Source organism: Fukomys damarensis, unplaced genomic scaffold, assembly GCF_012274545.1.
Source record: "Fukomys damarensis isolate Sample0158 unplaced genomic scaffold, DMR_v1.0_HiC HiC_scaffold_39, whole genome shotgun sequence".
NCBI lineage: Eukaryota > Metazoa > Chordata > Mammalia > Rodentia > Bathyergidae > Fukomys > Fukomys damarensis.
Genome location: NW_022900951.1, coordinates 92449463 through 92472340, shown reverse-complemented (window position 1 = coordinate 92472340; position 22878 = coordinate 92449463). Strand labels below are relative to the sequence as shown.

Here is a 22878-nt window from a genome sequence, read left to right as displayed (position 1 = left end):
CATCTCATGTGGCTAAAAAAATGCATGAGCTAGGCTAGGGGTTTAGCTGCACAGTAGAGTGCTTGTCTAGCATGAGTGGGGCCCTGGGCTCCCTCCCTAGCACTAAAAATAAAATAAATACAACTGCATCTACTATTAGAAAAAGCTGTGAACAAAATCATCAAGCCATAATAATGTGCTCACATTCCTCACATGCAATTGTTCTGTTATCATACTTTACCTAGCTGCTCTCCTTAAATACTTGAAGACACTACAAAACTCAAGATGTTTGCAGCTTGATCTTTGAATTTAGCTGAAAGTCAAACACAAAGAGGTTTTTGTTTTTTTTTAAAAAAGAATTTTTACTGGCAACAATTTTGGCATACATGTAGCACATTTTGCCTTTACAATAATGTACCTCATAGATGGATCACATTTTGATAGGCTGCAATTTATAGATAAGTTAATGTTTACAAACAAATATAAATTGCTCCAAGCTAAGGATATACTTCAGTTTTATATTATGAGTGCTTCCAATCTTTATGGAAATAAGGGAAAATAGTACGACCAATGCCTATAAACTCATCAGAGTTTGCACTGATCAAGATTTAACCACAACTACTTCTATCCTTGCTTCCTGTCCTCTCCTTTTCTCTTTCTCTCTTCCTTAATTACTATTTTTTTAGGATTGTAAATGTCCTTTTTAATTTTGAGAATAGTTCTTTTACAATGCTGTGCAAATATGTTCAATTGGAGCCTATGTTGGAGAATTGGTGCCTTTGTAATCTCAGTTTGCAAAAGTTTAAATTTTTATTAATAGTTTTTGAGACATAGTCTCACTATGTAGCCCAGGCTGGCCTTGAAATCACGGCAATCCTCCTGCCTCAGTCTCCAGAATGCTGGGATTACAGGCATCCATTACCACTCCCAGCTTTTATTGATTTTAAAGCAAACCCTACACATCCCATGATTTCACCCATATATAGCTATTAAAAGCATGAATTATTTTTCTGTAAACATTTCTAGCCTATTCTAGAATGTAGCATACATTAAATTCTAATTGATCTTTTTTTCCCCTCCAGTACCTACATGTTTGACTCACCAAAACCCCAAAGCATACCCAACCCTGTGTCATTTCCTGGAGGAATATCAAATACTTCCATTTGAAGTAAAAATTTCCTTTCTTCTTTTTGTACTTAATAAACAAAATCTGAAATCAATAGCTATTTAAAAATAAGTTCATAAATAACTTTCCTCATAAAAGAAACATTTAATCTAACTTAAATTGAAGATATTCTTTTTGTTTGTTTTGATTTTGAGGTAAGGTTTCAGCAATGTATTTCAAGCTGGCCTTGAACTCCCAATGTAGGCCCGGATGGCCTTGAACTCAAGGCGATCCTCCTGCCTCAGCCCCCTGAGTACTAGGATTATAGGCACCAGCCACTGTGCCAAGCTTAAAGATATTCTTTAAATACTTGCCAGGCAAGAATTTTGTAGTTACTTCATGCAAGTTTTAATAATGGTCTAAATATGTCAATCTCAAAGACAACAGGCAACATCTTTACTAAGCTAAAGCTTCTATTAACAATGTTGATTGAAGTATGACACACCCCTTCTAAAATTTTAATCTTTTCCAAATTTTCCAAGTAAATTTTAACACCCTCCTAAACAAATCTGAGTAAATTATGGAAAAATAGATCTGCTGCTAATGAAATTAATTAACCTTCATACCTGAGGGAGTATATCCAGTATCTTTTCCTTCAAAAATTAACATGTTTGAATGACGCCAAGGGTAACCTTCAGGCATGTGTGTGTGTGAATGAGTATATGTAGAATATCAGACTAGTTAGTGCACTTCAACTCAAAACAAAAATACAATTAAAAATACCATGAAATATTATGACCTATCAACAGAAATCACGAGATACACAATTTCAGCTTCTACTTCAAACTATCGTTTTGTCACTGAAAGTGCCTCCTGTGGTGTTATATATTTGCTTATATGCTCTCAAAGACTGTATTTGTTAATTGAAAAACTAGATTCTTGTGTTTCATATTTCACTCTTTACATCATACAGGTATACTATATACAACCAATCTGACAAATAATGCTTCACTCAGATTCAGAATTTACTATATAACTAACTGTACTTCCCTTTGCTTGAAACTTGGAGAAATGAAAGTACTATAATATAATCACCTACTTTATATCATCTACTTTATAGGATGGAAAATCCTGGTCAACTTATGAACATTGGAAATCACTACTATATTACAGTAATACCACCTAAATGTCATCAACAATGAATTTTGTCTATAAGCAGTAGAACAACTGCTTAACCGAAGTTAGTGAATAAGAGAGACTACTAATCTAATCACGGTGTGTTCTGTCATGCCAGATACCTCAATTTCTATTTCACCGAATTTGGAAAAACCATTGAACGAAGATCAAAAGCATTTTAAAATACACCTCCTCCTCCCCTCAAATATAGACAATAATTTCTATCATTTCAACTGTTGGGTACCTAACTTGACAAATACACCTATATAACTAGGACTTTAAAACCAATTTTAAAAATATACAAAGTCTTAAGAACATTCCCAAAATAAATAAGAAAAAAAAACACCCTAGTATAGACACAGAATAAGTTAGATTATAAACTTGAAATTGTTTTCTTAAACTTGATTCTTCTTGAAAAAATCTATTGAGAAAGTAACTCTAAACTCAGACCCAAATAACTAAGCATTTCAAGGTTCCAAAAATAAATTTCTTCTTAAATATTTAGTAACCTAGAATCTAGAGCCTAATAAAATAATATTAAAATAGTTACCTTTCTGCAGTGAGAGCAAACCTGTTTCTTTCCTTTCTGGCTGCACCAATAGAAAGAACCTTCTCCCACACCCAGAACTGGCAATCTGGAATCCCAACATTCTTCTAACAATTGCATCTTTGGAGAGCAAGTCACAACACTTCCTGCTAGCAAAAGAGAACGCCCTGACAAAAGAATGATACAATACTTACGAATTCCCTTCCTGTCAACCTTGTGGTCCTTTGCCAGAGGTTTAATAAATTCTAATTTAAACACAACATTGAGAGGAAAGCTTTATTATTTTGTTTTTCATTTTAGCCTTACTTTTAAAAATCATACAAGGACTCAAGGGAATTTAAAGTTGGTTCAGCTCAAATAGTTACAGCCCTTACACCTACTTAGAGTTTGAACAGTAGCCAAGTAACCTGCTTATTTATTAGAACACAGAGAACAGCTTCTCCCCAGTGCTGCTCATCCATAATCAGGTACATTACTCTGAAAGCAAATTAAGTGTCTTAGAGCACTTACATTCTCTATTTGATCCATATACAACATCCACACTCCGTATTCTACTGGTTGTAGCCATGATTTCAATTCCATAAATTTGGCTTCTGTTGAAAATGTAATCTCCTCCTTGTAAGAACTACCTTTTCTACCAGCACAGCACTTAGAAGCTAAGCCAATGTTGGCTGAACTCAGTAATTTTCTACTGAGGCAGCACCACACAGTAAAGAGCTCAGGAGACAGATGGAGTTGAAATCCTGGCTGCACAATTTAGTAGTTGTGTGTATCTTGGGCAAGTTGCTTGCTGTCAGAATGACGACAACAGTAGCTACTTCAGGAAACAGATACTACCTTCTAAATTGCTGGGAGGCTTAAATGACTTAATAATATGTGCCACACATTTAGATCAGAGCCTGGCACATGGGAAGAACTAGATGTGATAACTGCCCTCCTGGTTATTACAATTATTTTTTAACTGGTCTAGCAATCTAATTACTGAATTGTTAAATTCAGTAACTGGTTGATTGTGAGTGCCCTTTATGGGAGTGCACAGAAAATCAATTGGTATACAGGGTTAGGCTCTGGACACTGTGTCTATAGTGACAGAGTACAAGCAAATAATCTGAGAGGAAGTGGGACACAATAGAAGCATCAGGGTCTTACAACTCTGACAGACTTGAAGTCTGTGTGACCTTTAACACATTACTTGGCTTCTCCAGTGCCCAGGTTCAAATCTGTTACAGTGGAGCTAATTCTACATAACTTTAGAAAGCTGAAAGGATGGTTTAATGGAAAGATATAAGTACATAAGAGTATTTGGGCCTAGCAAGGTGTTCAGTGACAGGCATTATTATTATCATTTGGATTTTGTTTTTTTGTTTGTTTGTTTTTGGTCCTGGGGATCAAACTCAGGACCTTGTGCTTCTGTCATTGAGTTAAACCCCCGGGCCTATGATTATTTGTCTGGGATTAAAAATGCATATTACCATCTGCTCTCTCTGCTTCATAAGAAGAAAAAAAAAGTTTTAAAAATAAATAATATAAAACCAGGTGACTCATCTTATGGTGTACTGTACAGTACACAGGCAACTCACAGTGTGTTCACTTATGAAAAGCAGCCCTCGTTGGCCAGTACTCATTAAGAGGCAGACAGTGTTCTGTCCTCATCACTAACCATGACCAGCAGGCACTGGATTACATTTTGCTGCCTTAAAGGCAGTGCTGCGATTTTTTGCATCAATCATAAAATTATGTGGAATCTTAAAAATTGACTCAATCCTGAGCAAAAGGAACACAGCAGAAGGAGCAGAGGACATATTTTTTCCATCTCTCTCTCTGTTGCTGACTCACTCACTATATGAATGAAGTCTCTTCAACTTTCTCAGTTTCCCCATTTGTAAAACAAGTATAGCACTCTCTGCCTGTTGCTGTCAGGGAATACAGGCAGGAATAAGGAACTGCCAAGCTCTAAGCTAACTGGAAGTAGGAATATACATGTATTCATTATCACACGTTTCACAGGCAGCAAAAACTGGAACACAGGTGACTGCCACAGGTAAAAAGGCAGTATTAGTGTTAGACCAGAAATTCTGGCATTCTTTTCTCAGCTGGATCTTTTCTTCAGCAACACCTTTTCCTCAAACCACTTAGATGGGTCTATCCCAAAGCGCCATGCAATAATCCTTTTCAGATCCACAACATTATCAGTAAAAAAATTAATATTTAAAAAATATAATATTCTACTTTGGCAAAAATTTTATAGGTCATTATAGCAAGGCTATTTATTTTTGTTATTATTCTAAATATTAATTTTATTGGTATTTATGGTATACAATATAATGACATTTATCACTGTAACTTTAAACCTTTACATAATCCATCTTGGTTATTTTTTCCCCATTTCCCTGCCCTCCTTCAACTTCTCCACTCCTCCCTATCTACAAAGACTTTGTTTCCATTTTTCCTTTTCTCATATTAATTCCATTCACTTCTTTCTTTTCCCCTACCCCTCCCACTTCCCTTTCTCCTTTGTACCTTTTCTTCCTATTTCACATTATCTATTATATAGATATATAGATATAGATATATATAGATATAGATATATCTCTATTTCATATTATCTATTATTATTTCAGTCCTTATTTACACTTTATCACACTAGAGAAACTATTCAGTATTTACACATGTGTGTCCTATTTATTTAACTTGAGTATAGCCTCAATGTGCATCCATTTACCTATGTTTCCAGTTTCTCATTCTGTATGGCTAAGTAGTACTCCATAAAAAAAAAAACAAACACATTTTCTTTATCCAGTCTCCCATTGATGGGCAATTGGACTGCTTCCAAGTTTTAGCTATCACGAATTGTGCTGCTACGAACATGGGTGCACATATTATCACTGTCGTATGATTCTTTTAATGCTTTGGGGAAGATAGCCAATAGGGGGATAGCAGAGTCAAATGGGCCCTCCAATTCTAGTTCTCTGAGGTATCTCCATACTTAGTTCCACAGTGGTTGCAAAAGTCTACACTCCCACCAGCAGTGGAGCAGGGTTCCTCTTTCCCCACAGCCCCACCAGCATTGGGTATTCGATGATTTCATGATAGCAGCCATTCTTTCTGGGGTGAGGTGGAATCTCAGTGTTGTTTTCATTTGCATCTCTTGAATGACCAGTGATGTTAAACATTTTTTTATATGTTTATCTGCTATTTCTACTTCTTTGTCTGAAAATATCTGTTCATTTCAGATGCCTATTTGTGGATTGGGTCTTTAAAGTTGGGAGGTCTGATTTTTTAAGTTTTTATATATTCTAGATAATAGACCTTTGTCTGAGGAACAGCAGGTGAAACGTTTTCCCCACATTATGTGTTGTATCTTACACTGTTGGTCATTTATCTTGCTGTGCAGAAGCTTTTTAATAAGAAGACATCCCACTTGTTGATCGTTTGTGCTAGTTCATGGGCAAATAAGTTTTTGTTCATAAAATTTTTTCCTTCACCAATGTCTTCAAGAGTTCTACCTAACTTCTCTTCCAGCCGGTTTAGGATTTCTGTTTTAGATCTTTAATATTTAGAGCTTTAATCCATTTTGATTTTAGTTTAGTGCACTGTGAGAGAGGTCTAGTTTTAATCTTTGGCAAGTTTAAACCCAGTTTTCCCAGCACCATTTATTAAAGGGCTTTCTTTCCTCCAGTGTGGGTGTTTCGCTCCTTTGTCAAAGGTGAGGTGGCTGAGTGTGCCTGAAGTCGTTTCTGCATTCTCTAATCTATTCCACTGGTTATTGGGTCTATTTTTTTTACCGTACCATGCTGTTTTTATCACAGTAGCTTTACAGTATAGTTTCAAGTTGGGGATTGAGATACCCCCTACCTTGTCTTTGTTGCCTAGGATAGCTTTTGCTCTTCTAGGTCTCTTCTTGTTCCAAATGAATTTTTGGATTGTTTTCTCAAGGACTGTGAAGTATGCTGCTGGGATTTCAATTGGGATTGCATTGAATCTATATAGAAATTTTGGAAGTATGGCCATTTTCACTATGTTGATTCTTCCTACCCAGGAGCAAGGGATGTCTTTCCATTTTCTGGTATCCTCTTCAATGTTTTTGTTTTTTTTTTGAGTGCTGAAGTTTTCAGAGTAGAGGTCTTTGATTTCTTTTGATAGGTTCATTACTAGGTATTTCAATTGTTTGGATGCTATTGTGAAAATAATTGTTTGCCTCATTTCTCCCTCCATGAGCCTGTTGTTTGTGTACAGGAAAACTATTAATTTTGTGTGCTGACCTTGTATCCAGCTACTTTGCTGAATTTGGTTATTAAGTCTAGAAGACTTTTGGTGGAGTTCTTGGGGTCTTCTATATAGACTATCATGTCATCTAGCAGAGCTATTTAAAAATTACTTGCTAACTACAACAGGGTGGCACACACTTGCAGTCCCAGCTGTGGTAGAGGCTGAGCTAGGAAGATGCAAATTTGAGGTCAGTCTGGGTAACTCAGTTGGACAATGTCTCAAAAAAAATTCTTGGGATACTCGTCTAACACATTACAGGCCCTAGGTTCAAGTCCCAAAAATGAAACAAAACAAAAAAACAAAAAAAAAATGTTTCTTTGACTTCACCTTTGTTTTTCTGTCATTTTTTTTAAATTTTTTAAATTTTTATTAATGCAAGTTTAGAGTATATAATGATTACATATATTGTGGGGAATTAAATTTTTCACCTTGCCATCCTCTCTGTCCACCTAGTTCATGCACAACTGAGGTTTTGTTCATGAAATCTTTTCCTAAGCCAATGTCTTCAAGAGTTCTACCTAACCTTTCTTCCAGATGGTTTAGTGTTTGTTTTAATATTTAGATCTTTAATCCATTTTGATTTTAGTTTAGTGCATGGTGAGAGATATAGATGATACTTTCCTTTTGCAAAAGATTTATCTCCTTATTTCCCATTATCTATTCTTTATTTTATTTTGCTATTTAGTTATAGTTTGGGTGATATTTCAGTTTGTGTGTCTGATTTATTTCACTAACCTTTATGGTCTCAAGGTACATCCATTTCCCTAAAAGTGACTCAAGTTTATCCTTCTTTATGACAGACTAGTATTCTATTGTGTATAAATATCACAAGTTCTTCATCCATTTATCTGTTGATTGACATAGAGGCTGCTTCCAAGATTTAGCTATTATGAGCTGTGCTGCTATAAACTTGGGATTCTTACGTCATTGTAATATGGTATCTTTAACTCTTTCAGGAAAGTATCTAGAAGGGATATACCTGGGTCCAATAACAATTATATATTTAGTTTTTTGAGGAATCTCCACACTGACCCCATAGTGGTTGTACAAGTTTACACTCCCAGCAACAGTGGAGAAGTGCTCCTTTTTCCCCATAGTCTTGCCAGCATTTGTTATTATTATTATTTATCATGTGACAATGGCCATTCTTTCTAGTGTTGTTTTAATTTGCATTTCTGTAATGGATGAAGATGTTCAACATTTTGTTCATGTATATATTTATTGGCCATTTGTATTTGTTTTTCTGAAAAGTGTTTATTCATATAAATTGCCCGTTTGGGGATCGGGTCTTTCATTTTTTGGGGTCTTTTTTTTTAGTTCATTATATAGTCTAGATAGTAGTCCTCTGAAGAATAGCTGGCAAAATTTTTCTCATTCTGTAGGTTGTTCTTTACTGGTTACTTCTTTTGTGGTGCAGCTTTTTAATGTTATGGGATCATATTTGTTGATTCTTGATGTAATTTCCTGTGAAATTTGGATTCTGTTCAGAAAGTCTTTACGCCTATGTACTCGAGAGTTTTACCTGATTTATACTTTAGAGATTAAGTGTTTCTGTTTTAACATTTGGATTTTTAATCCATTTTCGTTTTGGTTTAGTACCTGAGGAGAGATATGGGTCTAGACTGAATCTTCTGCATGCGGATAGTCGATTTTTCCAGCACCATTTGTTAAATAGGTTATCTTTCTTCCAGGGTATGTTTTTCACCCCTTAGTCAAAGATCAGATAGATATTTGAATGTGCCTAGGGTTGTTTCTGCATCCTGCATTCTGCTCCACTGGTCCACGTGTGTATTTATGTGCCAGTATTCTTTTTTTTTTTAAATCACTGTAGGTTTGTAATATAACTTGAAATCTAGGATTATGATGCCGCCTGCTTTGCTCTTGTTGTCCACAACTGCTTTTCATATTCTGGGTCTCTTCTAGCTCCATATTAACTTTAGGATTGTTTTCTCTAGTTCTATTGGTATTTTGAATGGTTTCTTTCCAAGATCTGCAATTTTGGAATCCAGTATATATGGGGGAAGTATAGTGAGTCGCTTCTATGACCTATTTTATTTCCACACTCACATTTTTGTGTGTGAATGCTGAATCCTCCCCTTCCTTTCTTGCTGGGCATTGTTGGTTAATGGTGCTCACCCTAAGGCTGCAGTCTCCCTGGTAGCTCCTTGTTTACATGTCCTTCTATGCACCCCATGTCATAGCTTCCCTTGCCTAGTTTTTGGCCTATGGGTTTGTGAGGTGTTCCCCTCCCAGAAGCCCCCCTATCCATACACTCCAGGCTATTGCAAACATCCAAGCCCCTGTGTATCCTTGTTCCTGTTGGTAGATGGGGAAAGCAAACAGACCACTGATCTTTGTGCTGGATATAGGCAGTGGGGCACAAGTTCAAGCAGAGCACTGGATTTTATGCCAGTAGTTTCAGATCTAGCCTTCTCTGAAAGCCTCACGAGACTGGCTTGGCTTCTCACCAGGGAGGGTAGGGATCCCGAATCCTTCTTGGCCTGAGTTTAAACTTCTCAAGAGTATCTATGTCTAGCCCACACCCTCTCTGCTACTGTTTCGTGCGGCTGTCTTCCACCCAGTCACTATAGTATGGTAACATCAGAAACCCTGTAGTACACTGCTCTGTGGCTGACTCTTAAGCAATTAACTCCTTCTGAAATTCCTGATTAAACACTCTTAAATATGGCAGGCACTGAACTGGATTTCTTCTTCATCTGTAGCCAGTCTTGTGGAAAGAATCACTTTGAGAGTAAAATCTCATGCTATTTTGACAGTTTACAATAACTGTGGGCTTTTCTTGAGGCTATAGTGCTGCTTCTCCCTGGAGCTGTTGACCCTGAATGGGCTTACTTATGTCAGAGGAGACAGGTCCCCACCCTCAGAAACTGTAATTAACATTCCATGCTGTTCCCTTCTTTTCTCTGCACTTGCTCTGTTTTTCTATCTTCTTTGTAGTTTCTGCGTTTCCTTGCAGATCCCTCCCAGTCCCTGGAGATCTACTTCATTTTTTATCACCACCAAGTTATTGTTTCTTAGGTGTCTTGGTTCCAGGTCCCAGAGATTCTATCTGTCATCATCAAGTTACTGATATTATCTATTCACCATAACATTATAGAATTGATTTCAATTACAGAACATTGTAGTCAATGTTCTAGGAATGGGTATTTCTTTTAAAAAGGCACCTCTTTTGGCTGGAGGTATAGCTCAGATGTAGAGCACTTGCCTACCATGTGCAAGTTCCTGGTTTGATCCCCAGAACTGGGAAAAAAATCTTTTACTTAGCAAATGCTGGGTAGAACACTTCCTAAATAATATTCCTACCACATCAGAGTACAACTGATGTTTGAACATGGCTCTTTTCATAAACTACTTCTACCTCACTGACTATGTGAGGTGTGTGGGGGTGTGTGCAGAGAAGGGGAGAGGGTGTCTGTGTTTGCATATTTTCATGGGCTTGACTGTGTGAACAGAATCTGTTTTTACTATGGGTTATGAAAATTGCTTTGGGAATAGAAGATGATGGGAAGGGTTGTGTAATAAGTTTTACATTTTTACAAGCAGGCCAGAGAAGGAAAACAACTTTTACATTGCTTTCCAAAGTCATCATAATGAATGCTAAGGAAAGCCAGTGGAAACCAAGTTCTCTGTCTCCTAGATGTTACAAACAAAAATATAAATGCCACATATTCACACCTGTGGACATACACACCTCTGAGGATGGAAAGGAAAGAGGCCACCCGAGAGTTTCATAGATGTATCAATATAATATGCAGTGAGAACACAAGATCTAGCCATAGTAGTTTTAAGGTCTCTTCAATCATTCATCCAAAGTCACACTCTCCACCACACCCAGCACTAAGCATACTCTTTTCCTGTGTGACATCTACATCATAGGCCTGTCCTGCTGTGTTTAATGACATACTTCACAAACTCCATCTATTTTCCTTTCATGAGATAGTATTTTTCCCATTTTTGTGAGTTAAAAACAATGCAAAGGCTGGGGTTAATGTGTAGCTAGCTCAGTGGTACAGAGTGTGGTTGGCATGCAGAAGGCCCTGGGTTCCAGGCCCAGCATCACAAACAAATAGATAAAGACAAGGATTAAACAAAAACCCCAAAACAAAAAAATAAGTAATAGTCACAGTGAATGAACGATCAAAGCAAAGCAAATCTAACATATAATAGGTACCAAATAAACATGCAGGAAATGGCTATTAAAATTTTGAACTATACTGGAGAGTTTAGAAAATTTATACTTGAAGCAATCGTAGGTATACAAACTCCCTGTTGCACAGATGTCTCAATTTTAATAATCAAGTAGACTTGCTTTCCGTAATCTATCTGGGCAGTGCTGAGGACCAAACTCAGGGCCTTGTACTGTTACATAAGCACTTTGCTGCTGAACTACACCTCCTGTAATCTTTTTTCGTTCACATTATGGAAAAAAATACATCACAAAAGTCTTCATTTTAATATTCCAAGTGATGTCTCCCCGACAGTATATATCTATTAGCTTTGCTTGTGTAACAAAGTAATCAAATTTCTGAATAAGATTTATTGTGCATTGAAGTATATACTTTGATCTAATGCATTAAAAAGAAAAAGGTGAAATAAATTGAAGATAATTTTTAGTATGTGTTATTCAAAAACCTTTAACTGCAGTACACATAGGACAAGGACCAACTTAAATGGTATGTATGTTTTCTGCTCATAGCTAATGAAAATATACAAAGAAACAACACATATGCTCTACACTTTTCTGTCCCAAGCGTCTCTTATTAAAAAAAAAACAAGGCAAGTGTGAGGGAACTGGAAGAGGGAGAAGTGGAGAGGGAAACAATAAAAACCACAAATATCTTAGCAGCTCCTAACCTTTTTTGTTTAAGGACCTGAAGATCTTAGAGTATTTTCTGATACATGAGTTAGCCCTATCAAGGTATCTTATCAGAAATTAAAAAAAAAAAAAGAGTAGATCAGTCAGGCATGGTGGCGCATGTCTGTAATCCCAGCACTTGGGAGGCTGAGGCAGGAGGATTGCTGTGAGTTCAAGACCAACCTGGGCTACATAGTGAGTTCCAGGTCAGTCTCAACTACATAGTGAGACCCTGTCTCAACCCCCCGAAAAAGAAATTACAACTGAGAAATTTATAAGATGTTTAGTTATTTGTTTAAAAATCCTTGGCAGCCCATTACATGTTAGCATAAATAACATTTTTAATGAAACATAATTATTTTCAAAAGCAAATTTAGGGTGGGCACAGTGGCACACACCTGCAATCCCAGCACTGGGGACACTGTGGCAGGAAGATCGAAAATTTGAGGCCAACCTGGGAAAACTTAGTGAGAGACCCTGATTCAAGATGAAAAATTTTAAATTTTTCTTTTCTTTGTTTTTGATTTTTGGTATTGGGGATCGAACTCAGGACCTTTCGCCTTTGAAGCAGGCCACAGAACCAATGCGCTTAATCCCAGGCTCTGGGGTCTCACTATGTAATGCATGCTGGCGTTGAATTTATTATGTAGCCCAGCGTTCCTCCCGCCCCAGCCTCCTGAGTGCTGGGATTACAGGCATGTGCCACTATGCCTGGCTTCAAAATAAAAATAACAAAACAAACAAACAAAAAACAAAAATGAAAAATTTTAAAAGTTAAAATTTTAAAAATTAAAAAATTCCCACTAGGCTGGGGATGTAGCTTAATGGTAGAGCACTTGGCCTAGCAGACACTATGCCTTGCGTTCAATCCCCAGTACCACAAGAAAAAAAAAAAGAAAAGAAAAAAAAGAAATTTAGTGAGCTAAGGAGCATTGTTTACACTGCTGCACTGAGTTTGACATCTTTTGCACATTGTTTATGTTATTTAACTTAATATGAGACAGTCAGATTTTCCTATCTGCTTCTGCATCGAGTCTGTTGCAATATGTGGTCTGGTTCGGTATATGAAAAAAACTTGACCTCCCACAGATGCACTGTTTAAACGGAGGAAATATTTTAAAAGCCTTTCCAGATAACTAGATATTTTTCTTTACTACTATGAATATACCAAAACTTTAGAAGTGGTAGTTTCTCAAAGATTTGTTACCATATGGAATCTGATATGTTTCAATCATTTTTTTTTCATAAAATTCTTTGGGGCCATAGATATAACTCAGCAGCACAGTGCCTGCCTGGCAAGAGGGAGACCCTTAGTTTAAGTGCCCATACCAAAAAAACAAAAATAAAAATCTTTTGGTCTATGTTACCTTTTTTTTTTTTTGGAGACAGTGCCTCATTATATAGTTCAAGCTGGCCTTGAAGTCACTATAGCTCAAGTTGGCCTTGAACTCACAGCATGAGCTTCCTGCCTCAGCCTCCCAAGTGCTGGGATAACAGCTGTGTGCTACCATGCTTTGCTTATATTTCTATTTGAATGGGCCTTTTACCCATGCTTGGTTTTGTAATATTATGCATTGGTCACTTGGAAAACTTTATTGTTTCACTAAGTTATACAGATCTTCAACACACTTCATCATACTATAGTTAACAAATCATATTCATTGGTTTTCTATTGATGGGGTTGTGCAGATATAATTTAATGAGGGAGCTACTTGCTAGCAGGTGTGAGGGCCTGGGTCCATCCCCAAGTGAGAGGGAGAGGGAGAGGGAGACCCAAGTAGAAAATAATTCATGGCGATCAATGTAAATGGATCGAAAACTTTCAATCCCCTTCCCTACCTGTAGTCCTGGGGATGGAACCCGGGGTCTACAGCAGGTAGGCATGCGCTCAACTCCTGAGCTATACTCTAGTCCCCGAAGGCTCTAAATTTATCATCAGCACCAAATACTCTTAGTTGTTTGCTTGTAGTGAGACACACTGAATTCACTTTTGGTAAAATATCAAAAGTTCAGGTCTAGGTTTTGATTTTGAAAAGGCAGCTATGTTAGCTCACAACTCAAATCAACTGTAAAGTATGTTTCCTCAAGACAGCCATCATATATCCATATTCAGCCAACATATTTTATGGGTCTGTTCATCTTCTCATACAGAATATTAAAAAGATGCATACCTGAGAGTTGGAACTTAATAAAACTAATTTTTTCCTGTTTCATCAAGTATATCCATAAACAAAACACATGCTGTAGGTTTCATCTATTAATAGTGAAGACAGGGTATTAAGAAACACAATCACTGTTTATACACTGTGGTGCCTCACCTTGATTTTTGTGAAGGCTCTAGCAATTTTTGTATCATCAATGCAAATGTCAACACATTAAAAAAATCAAATTATGCCTTAGTCTTCTCAGAAAGGTAATTCTGACTCCCAGAGCCCATGTACTATACTTTTTGAGAATTGGTTCTTTATTAATGACATTTATCATAGAGCCATCCAATTTTAGACAAAAAAACAAGTTTTAACAAGAATTTTAAAATCAGGACTAAAACTATCAAAATTAAATGTCTAGGTTTTAATATGAATTCTAGGCTGTTAAACTGCAAAAAGCAAAACCATGTGATTGGTATCAATTCAAAGGGACAATCTGCAGCTTGTCTAGTCTAGGCACATTTTCCTGAATTGGATTCATGTCCAAAAGACATGCCCATCACTTATCCATATGCAGTGTAGCTTAGAAACTTTTAATAATCCTTTAAAAGACTAAGAAAGGAAACACACTTGTTACAAAGTAACACCCATTTCATATGTGGCATATCAGGTTTTCCTTCTGACTAGAAGTAAGAATTTCCTCCTTTGGCATAAAGTAGCACAGAAATGTCTGAAAGTGAAATTCCATGTGTATTCCAAAAATTATTACTATCTTTGAATATTGAAAACTAAGTATACTATAGTATTTACAGGTAAAATAATATATATATTATTTTAAAGCTAATATCAAACCAAAAAACTGAGAGAGAAACAGATGAAATGAGAATATCAAGGGCTGGGGATGTTGCTCAGGGGTAGAGCCCTTGCCTAGCACGTGTAAGGCTGCAGGTACCATTCTCCGTACTGCAAAGATAAACAATCAAGCAAACAAAAATTTAAAATAATAAAACATCAATAACTTAAAGTTGGGAACTCATTATGCTATCTTATTTTGTGTTTCAACATTTCTATAAAATTAAGTTTTAAAAAAATTCTTATATAAAAATATGTAGCACTTCAAACAGCAAGGCTAAAATTCCTGGCTCATATTCATCCAACAGACAAATACTGCTTTATTATCCACTCTGCCGTAGGCACTGTACTAGACATCAGGAAATCTAAAGATGTACGAAACAGGCCACTCAAACAGCACAGTAGCTGTGTCCATATATTTTAGTGTATGGTCATTTGATATCAGTAATATTAATATTAATTCCAGAAAATGGCCATGATACCTCCACTGTGAGCATTCTTAGAGGTGCCTACGCTATTATAAAGCATGTGAGCCAACTGAACTTTAAATCATAATGGAATTTTAAGGAAAAGGGAAAGAAAATATGGCTCAAGAAAGAAAATATAAAAAGGAAACAAAAATAAAGAAATGAAATTCTCCCTGGTTTTCCTCTATAAAAGGAAATGAACAAGAGATGTGAGCAAATAAGGGCAGGACCACATCACTTCCACCACAAGCCGTCATCTCATTTCACTTCAGGACAGGAACCATCCTGTCATCTCCTCTGAGTCAGCTCCTGTACTACTCATCTGGGCAAAAATAACTGAGCAATACATTCATTCTCCAGAGTGGGCATGCGAAACACTTAAGTGCTCTGTAGTTCTTCAAACAACAGAAGACTCGCTTACAAGTGCCATGGCTTTCGATTAAATCAGAAAGACACCATGTCATACCATACCCCCTCATCGTAGGCAAGCACACCTGAAAGAATAAATCTACAAATTAAACTAGTAACATTCCTCAGTTACTCAAGCAGTCTAAGTGAAACAGAACAGGGAGAATTCAGAAAGAAAATATTTACATTAGTTATCCGCCTCTAGCTTCTTTCCTTTCATTCCAAACAAATAGTCTGTTTTTCCCTACTAAAACCCCAGATAACATGGGCAAAAGGTCTCAAAACCCGCTCAGTGAAGTCTTTAAAAGTTGAGTGAAAGCATGAAATGATTTGAAAATGCTCTATAGCTTTTATATATGTTACACTCTATGAGGGCAGTGATTTCTATGTCTGTTTCATTTAGCATTTAACACAGTGCCTAGAATACAGTGAGCACTCAACAAATCAAACTTGCCACACACAAAAAGAAAAGTCTTATTTAGCTGTTGATATCTTGAAAAAGCTGCTTTAGCTTTCCAAACTTTAAAATGACTACTTTTCTTTACTGCATCAAAAATTACATAAGAAATCTTCAAAAGAAAAAGCCTCTTTAGCATTTCCTGCCAGCCCACCGTAGTCCATGATTAACCTTGTCAGTATTTAGAAAGACACATAAAATCTCTTTTAAATGACTAATTCAGATGAAGTGGTAACATGAAGCCATAGATTCTAAATTGTTGGTTTCTACTTGTTACCAGATGTTGCCATTACTTCAAAGTGTCAAATACACCCAATGAAGTGTTTTTAGATATATTTGCATGTGAAATATTTCCTGACTTAGGCTAATATTCTGGAGAAAAGTTCACAGAGAAAAATTATTGCCTCACTGTCTAATAAAACATCCTGAAGATTGCTAATATTTACTTCCTGGACCACCAAGTACCCTGTCAGTCTAATTCTCTCATGTAATTCTTTGCTTTGGTCCCCCTCAAGAACTGAGGATTGAATCCAGGGAAATCCTCTACTTGCACATCTACCACTGAGCTACAGCCGTAGCCTTCTTGCAAGCATATATGCACTTTCAAAACACAATATGAATAAATTGCATTCTACTGGAGTTGATCATCAACAGCCTGCTTTGTAGTATCTTTTGAAAAAAAAATATATTTGTTGTTGTTCTTTCATAAGAATGTCCAGCTGAAAGATCCAATCAGTGTCGTGTGTACTTTTGAAATCACTGTACTTTTAGCCAAGTAAATAGAACCCAGCCTTTTACCTTATATATAATTCAAGGCTGCTTTGCCAGGTATAATTCAACAATATCACTCTGCTGTTTCTAATCACTCTTCTCTGGTTAACTTTTTTTTTTTTCTCATTGAGTTTATTGGTACTTTTTAGGTATACAGTACAGTTACATTCATCATTGGGATCTTGTACCTTTACATGACAAGTCTTGGTTCTCATTTTTTCCCCTTGTCCCTGCCCTCCCTTCACCCCCTCCTCCCCCTCCCATTTACAAACACTTTATTTCCATTTTTTCATTTTCTCATATTTTTTCTATTTCCTTGTTTCCTTTTCCCTACCCTTCCCACTTCCCCTACACCTTTAGCCCTTTTCTTTCTATTTCACATTGTCAATTATACCATTTGGATCTTATTTACACTTTTAGTTTGTAATAGCTAAAACTTGGAAACAGCCCAATCGCCCATAAGTTGGAGATGGGATAAAGATGTGGTTTTTCTATAAAGTGGAATACTACTCAGCCATAAAGAACGAGAAATTAGAGTCATTCATAGGAAAATGGATGCATATTGAGTTCATACTCTTAAGTGAAATAAATAAGTCACTCATGTGTAAATACCAAATAGTTTCTCTGGTGTGGTTAACTTTTTTTTTTGCTCATGTTCCCACTAAGGTTTTATTAGCTTAATTTATTTTTTAAATCTCCAGAGAGTTTCGCTCAACAACAATGGTTGTTATTTTCTACACATAATAGTCATTGTTAAATTTGGCCCAACACAGAATCATGAACACAATGTGGATTTATTCTTAGAGTGGCTGCACAAATACTATGATCTCAAAGTGGCTATGTGCCCTTACCATTCAAATACATGGGAGATGTCCCACACATTTTATTTATGTTACTGCTGATGAGATACTTCATTATATTTCTTTGCAAACAAAGTAGAAACCATAAACATAATATGATGCTGGCTCAGATTACTGACAACTATATTGTAACTGGCCAGTCATGCTTGTTTGGTGTTTTATATGGAACCCTGTTACTTGGTACAGCCAAAAGGCCACATTATAATGCATTTTGCCGTAAGTAAAAGGCTTTCATGGTCTTCACTTGCTAAAAATCATATTATTAGCAAAAAAAAAAAAGAGTAACCAATATTTCTTTCTACCATCTTACTGACTCAGAAATTGGCTAAAGCCACTAGCAGACAGAGTTCTTTGGATGGGGTAGGTTTTTCTCGACTCACTGGCTCTGAGAATTCACTGCTACTGAGAATGAGAAGATCAAGTTGAAGGGCTGGAGGTGTGGCTCAGTGGTAGAGACTCTGGTTTCAGTAAAAAAAATAAAAATGCAAATAAATTATATATAAAGAAAGACAGTATTCAGTATACTGTAGTATTCAGGAGGCTGAGGCAGGAGGATTGTGAGTTTGAAGCCAACCTAAGCTACAAAGAAAGATCTGTCTCAAAAATAATAAATAAATAAGGATATCGGTTTATGATAAGTACCATTATGTCATGTTCTTTTTTTTCTTCTCATCTGTTGTGGTACTAGGGTTGAACCAAGGCCCTGCATAAGAGTAAGCACTCTACCACTGCATTACCCTCCTACCCACATGCTTCCTAATATCACATTTTTTTTTTCAATTACAGGGATAGGCTTTCCTGCAGCTGTAGCTATTACCTAAAAAGAGTTAGGAGTAAGTGGAGAAGAAACAAATCACTGACAGGTAATACTGTGAGTCATGTGCTGTAACTTAGGGAAATTATCATTGTAGAAAAGGACTTCTGCTAACTGTACTTAGGGAATTACATCTGGATTGTGCTTTTCCTTCTCCTGCTGTGTCTACCCACTTAGTTCCATAGTCATAAGGTTATAAGCCAACAATTGTATGTTTTGTTAAAGCAATAAATCCAATCTAGAATATAAACAAGGTAGGAAAAAGAACCAGAAGGTTTTCTTTTGTGCTTCCCACCCTGAATCACTAAGCAAAAAGAGTGGAAAAGCTTTATCTTGAGAAAGCAGGATAGGAATGAAAGCATGATGTCATTTTATTTTCCCTCACCCAAAAGCAACAAGATGACATTTTGTGTTTAGTTCTTTCTCAGTTATAATCAGGTTGACAGCCCCCGTTTTCTTTTCTTTTCTTTTTTTAACCTGCAGTACATTTTCCAAGTTTTTTTAAGTCAAGATGTCTACCCTCATGGTTTTTGTATTTTTAAAGATTTTATTTTGCTGAATCAATCATCAAAACATGAGAATATACAAACGTTTTCATGTAAAAGCTGTGAATTTACCATTTATAGATAGCAAACACAGCCCAAGCTCTAATATCCTAAATCCCAATGATTTAATATTATATTCCATTTTGCTACTTTTGAAGTGAACTTGCTTTAGACAACACAAAGGGTAAAGCATATCTTCTTTAAGCAGTTTGGGAGTCTTATAACAAGTGGTGCTTAAAAAATTCAGAAGTAAATCTTCAAAAACATTTAAAGTGTAGAAACAAATCGTTGACTTAGAATGTGATCATTATATACCTAAATCAAGAATGTATCTTAAAAAAAACCCTTCAATTATATCAATATAAAGAAATGACATTCAAGTTACGCCTGAAGGCAAACTGCCAATTAACATTCATTCAACAATTTCAAAATTATAAAAACAGATTTTGCTTGTTTTCACCACAAAGAAATAATGAATATTTGAGGAAATGTTTACTTGGCTTTGAACATTTAACAATGTATACATGTATTAAAACAGTCCTAAGTGCCTGTTAATCCTAGCACTCTGGGAAGCTGAGGCAGGAGCATGGTGAGTTTGAGGTCAGCCTGGAACACAGTCAGCCTCTGTCTCAAAACAAAAACAAAAACAAAAACAAAAACAAAAAACCCCACAAAACAGACAAAACAAAAACCCTAACAAAGCAAAACAAAGGTCCATGATACCCCATAAATATGTACAATTTTATGTTTCCATGTATAAGTTAAACAATGAAAAATTAATAAAACTAGCATTAGACTAGAGAAGAAATTACATTGTCTTCCTTAATCGAACTACCATTTTTAACTTTATTAGCATTACATATGCAATCTCAAAAATCAAATGCATTAATGCAATTTCTCTTAGAAAAGGAAGGAAGGGACAAGTAAAAAAATAAAAGTAGAATAAAAAATGGAAACAAAGATTTATACATAGGGAGAAGAGTGGGCTTAAGGATGGAAATAGGATAAAATAAAATTTACTTTTTAAAATCCTAGAACAGTTTTTTTTGTAGTTATAGATAGGCTTTTTCTAAAAAATTATGTAGAAGGGAACATGTCTAAGAATAACTAAAACATATTGTTAAAGAAGGTAGGTGGAATCACTCTATCTAGTGTTATTATACCATGCAGCTACAGTAATCAGATAGTGTGATGTTGGCAGAGCCACGGACACATGAAACATTAGAATTCAGAAATAGGCTTACACAAGTATGTTCAACAGCTTGTGTGTGTGTATGTGTGTGTTTGCTGCACACGTGCTGATGGGACTGAAGCCAGGGCTTGGTACATGTTAAGACATGCAGTCTACCACCAGCCCCATGTTCAACTGATTTTACAAGAGCCCATCAGTAGGGTAGGGTAGCTGAACACCCAAAGGCAAGTAAAAATTAAAATACACAAAGACTTTGTTCCACTTTTTTTCATTTTCTCATGTTAATTCCATTCTCTTCTTTCCTTTCTCCTAGGCCTCACACTTCCCCTTTGCACCTTTTCTTCCCATTTCACATTATCTATTATACATTTTGATCCTTATTTACATTTTCAGTTTCTCACACCAGATAAACTATTTGGAGGGGTTGAAGGGAGGGCAGGAGAATAGGGAAAGAATAAGAATCAAGATATACTGTGTAAAGGTACACAACTCCAATGATGTCATAATATTGTATACCTAAAATGTACCAATAAAATTATTTTTAAAAAAAAGAAGATAAAAGATAAAGGAACAACAAAACACCCCTCTATCTGAACCTTTACACCTCACACAAGAATGAAATAAAAATGGAACAAAAGCCTAAATGTAAAATTTAGTACCATAAAATTTTAGAAAAGGAAATTCTTCATGAATCAGATTTTGTGAACAGTTCTTAGACATGACCCAAAAAGACAATACATAAAAGGACATATTGATAAATTCAGCCTCATAAAAATACTTTTGTTCTGTGAAATATCTTGTTTATCCAGAGAAAGATAAAATATTTGTATATCACATATCTGAGAAAGGACTAGTATCTAGAATATACAACAATCTCTCAAAATTCAACCTATAAATCCAACTAGAAAACAGGCAAAAGACATGAACACATGTTTCACTAAAGAGCACTTACAGGTGGGAAATAAGCAAATGAAAAGATGCTCAGCAGCATTAGCCGTTAGGGAGATGAAAACTGAAGTTCAACGAAATATTCTTATGCACCTGTCAGAATGACTGAACACCACCAAAGGCTGGCAAAGATGTGGAGCATCTGGGTCACTCAAGCAATACTTGCAGAAACACACAATGGTACAGTTGCTGTGGGAAAACATTTCAGCATTTTTTTATATACATAAAAAAGTAACATGCAATTCCAATACAATCCAGTAATTGTATTCATTGGGAATTAATCCCAAAGCAATGACAATTTACATTCACACAAACACTTGTTCAAAATGTTTATAGAAATTTTATGTGTGACAGATAAAAAACTGGAAACGGACTGGGGGTTATAGTGGTACAACCTAAATATACAGTGAAAGCTGCTGCAGAGTGCCATGTGATGGGAAGGTCAACTTATAAAAACATTATGGTGTGGTCTTCATCCACGCTATTCAGGGATCCGACACCCTGCAACTTCTAGCTCTTCCTCAAAGTCAAAATAACCACAAAGGAGAAATGTTTTGAATTGATTCAGAACTTTGAGGCAGCTATGACAGTGTAACTAAAGACATCCATGACAGAGGACTTCCAGAACTGCTCAGGAAGTGGCAAAAATGATGGGATAAGTGTGTTTCAAGTGAGGAAGGGTATTTTTCTGGGGGATTAATGACAATACATCTTTTACTGTAATAAATTTAAAATTTAAACATTCACTATTTTTCAATCATGCCTCATAGCTTGGTGGTAGAATGTGTTTTGCATATACAAGGTCCTTGATTGAATCCTTAGTACCACAAAAAATGAAATGACTCAGACATCTTTTATTAGGTGAATGGTAAAATAAACAGTGGTATTTTCACACTATGGAATACTGTTAAGCAGTGAACAGTTAGGTATAGATACAAACAAAAATTTGGACGAATCTACAGAGAATCATGCTCAGTGAAAAAGACAACCTCCAAAGGTTATATCATATAATATAATGGAAACAACAAAATTATAGAAATTGGTAACAGGCCAGGCCTGCTGTCACATGCCTGGAATCCCAGCACTGGGGAGGCTGAGGCAGGATTGCTATGAGTTCAAGGCCAGCCATGGTGAACTCCATTGATAGGAATTAACAAGGCCTTGTTAAAAGAATTAATTATGGGGCTGGGGATTTAGCTCAGTGGTGCTGCAGCCTGCCTCACAACTGCAAGGTCACGAGTTTGATCCCGAGGGGGAGGAGGAGGAGGAGGAAGAAGAAGAAGTAATTAAGCAGGAAGTTCTAAATGGATTTCCAAGAAATGTGTAGCTTTATTTATTTTTCAGTGCCACAGGTTGAATCCAGGGTCTTGTGCATGCTAGGCAAGTGCTCTACCACTGAGCTCCACTTTGGATCCTATTCTACGGGTTGAATCCAAAAGATAACAGCAGGGTAGATTTCTAGGGA

The 22878-nt window shown here is 36.2% G+C and overlaps 1 protein-coding gene across 4 annotated transcripts in view; it reads right to left on the bottom strand.

Moving 5' to 3' along the window:
- Pls3 (plastin 3) overlaps positions 1–22878 on the bottom strand; it is a 91962-nt gene that overhangs the window by 53916 nt on the left and 15168 nt on the right. The window contains exon 1 of one of the 4 annotated variants that reach the window (XM_033760282.1): positions 2811–2835. The exons of the other annotated variants lie outside the window; for them this stretch is intronic. The gene's annotated coding sequence lies outside the window, so the exon portion shown is untranslated. Of the gene's footprint in view, positions 1–2810; positions 2836–22878 lie in introns of those variants that run through there. 4 annotated transcript variants of the gene reach the window in all.